The sequence below is a fragment of the Cygnus atratus genome, chromosome 6, assembly GCF_013377495.2.
Source record: "Cygnus atratus isolate AKBS03 ecotype Queensland, Australia chromosome 6, CAtr_DNAZoo_HiC_assembly, whole genome shotgun sequence".
Taxonomy (NCBI): domain Eukaryota; kingdom Metazoa; phylum Chordata; class Aves; order Anseriformes; family Anatidae; genus Cygnus; species Cygnus atratus.
In genome coordinates, this window is record NC_066367.1 from 21,850,001 (window position 1) to 21,852,237 (window position 2,237).

The window sequence follows — 2,237 nt, forward strand, 5'->3', positions numbered from 1 at the left end:
GGGGCAATGGGTGCTGAACGAAAGAGTTCCTGAGGGAATTCCAGCACAGTGAGAAGGCAGTTTTGCAAGCTGAGAAAAGTAGGAAGTGGCAAAGATTTACACACCTGACTGGAAAGGTCAGCGGCCTGGCTTAGGCTGCTTAGTGATTCTTTCAAAGCTGTTCTGCCCAGCACAAACAAAAGCTACCAAAGGACTCTGGGGTTGCTCCCAGTCCTTCCTCCTGAAGCTGGTCTGCTTTGTATGAAATAGTCCTGATTGAAGCAGGCCATTTGTGAGATAAAACGTGGCTGACTCCATGCTTGCTTTGTGATGGCCGTTATTGGAAAGTGGCCCAAGTTTAAGGACTTCAGGGCCTCTATTTAATATTTATTATACCTTAATGTGAGGTATATAAATGAACACCTGTTCTGTGATTTTTGTGGCATTGGGTGTGAAACAGGTGATGAGTAGCTTAATCATGTTTAGATAATAGTCATACATGCTGTGAGCTCTTGTGTTCTGCAAATGACAGAGATGCCATTAGTGTCTGACAAGGGCAAATAAAGAGGCAGGTAAGCTTCTCCTTGTGAATATAGTCCTGTGTGTCTCAGTTTTCCTCTCAGTTAAGTGGAATTAAGTCTAAGAAGTGCTTTAATGTTTGTTAAATGTGTGAAAAGTCTGAAGGTAACATACAAAAAAACTTTAATAAGTGAGGCACTTACCTGGTAAAAAATCATTCACTAGTTGAATGGGTATTCAGCAAAATTGGTATTCATGCACTGTTGTCTTACTGTGTCATGTAGAAAGGCATTGTATGACTTTGCCTTTATGGCAAATGCTTTTAAGCCTAACTCCCTCTTTTAATAGTCTGGGACTAGCTTTCTGAATTTCCAGTTGTGATTGAATTCTCCAAAGCTATTATTGCTGGAAACAAAAAGAAATTAGAGTTCTCAGTGACTATACTCTGTGCTGTGCAGTCATGTAAAACATAAAAGAATAGATAACTATTTCAGAGTGAAAGGAAAAACAACAAATATTTGAAATCAAGTGCCCTCTTCAAATTCACTAGGGGATTATGAACTTTCATTACAAAAAAAAAAATATATTCTGAAGCAGAAGCTTCATCTTTGTTGGTGGCTGCCTTCAGCTTCATTTGTTCCTTTCCTTTTTCATACTTGAAACATCCGCGTAAAAGCAGGCGTGAATGTTGGTGTTGTGGGATGTTATTCCCTGTCTCCTGCTCTATTGCTGTGTTATGGGCACTGTTCCCAACAGCATGCTAAACTGCTGTTTTACACCTGCTCTTTCTCTAGATTCGAGTAGTGTACAGGAGATGGAAATCAGGTGAAGTGCTGCCTGAGGAGCCAGATGATCCCAGGTGCGTAAGTGGAGCTGGATGTGACCTAATGCTTCTTCCAGACTGAAGACTTGCTCTATGGGCTGCCCCCATAGATGAAGGATAACTAATTTACAGGATTGGATGTAATCAGAAAAGAAAAAGGAAAAAAAAAAAAGAAAAAAAAGAAAAGCTCAGAGCTTTGCCCAGTGCTGTATTGTCTGGGACAATAAAAAAAAATCTCCACAGAGGCACAGAGGTTGGCTGTCTACATTGTGTCAACACAAATGCAGGGAGGTGGCTGGAAAAGCATTTTTGTTGGCTTATGTCCCTGGGAGAACTTACCTGGTGGAGAATCTCCACTGATGTGTGTTGTGCCTACAGTACAGATTCTGTTGTCATACCTAAATTGGTTTTCTACAGGGTAGGGCAGGTTTATACGTGGAAGACACCTCTTCGACATGTAATTCAAAAGTCACATCTGACTGCCTGCAGTCGATGAGGTCTGATCCCCCCAGTCCGTTATCCATGGGGACTGTGATCCCCATGTTGAGGCCAAGCACCCTCACTGATGATAAGCTCCCCAGCATAACTTGTCCAGAGTCAGAGAGAGGGTATTGCACTCTGATAAGATACATCTTCTGATGCTCACTGTAGCACCACAAACGCCATCTCTATGCTGTGAAGGAGCTAAGCTCACCAGGTCTAGCAGAAAACGTCTGACTCTCCCCAGGAAACTAAGTTCAAAAGCCCAGTGTGTCAGTGTGAGCTCACTGAGAGAGGCCTCAAAATATGCAGACAGCATCTATGTTAATATTCTCTATATCTCCCTAAGGTGCTCTTGGTAGATATGGTGTAGGTAAAGACCCGAAAAATATCCCTATTTCCCCCTCCTTTTTGTGATCCCTGACTACAGTTTCAT

General features: G+C 42.2%; 1 long non-coding RNA gene across 1 annotated transcript in view; it reads left to right on the forward strand.

Annotated features, from left to right (window-relative positions):
- Positions 1–1,423, forward strand: part of LOC126913356 (uncharacterized) — a 137,118-nt gene extending 135,695 nt beyond the window's left edge. Inside the window, exon 3 of the long non-coding RNA XR_007708505.1 lies at positions 1,293–1,423. This is a non-coding gene — a long non-coding RNA (uncharacterized LOC126913356). The remainder of the gene's footprint in view (positions 1–1,292) is intronic.
- Positions 1,424–2,237: the final 814 nt, after the last annotated feature.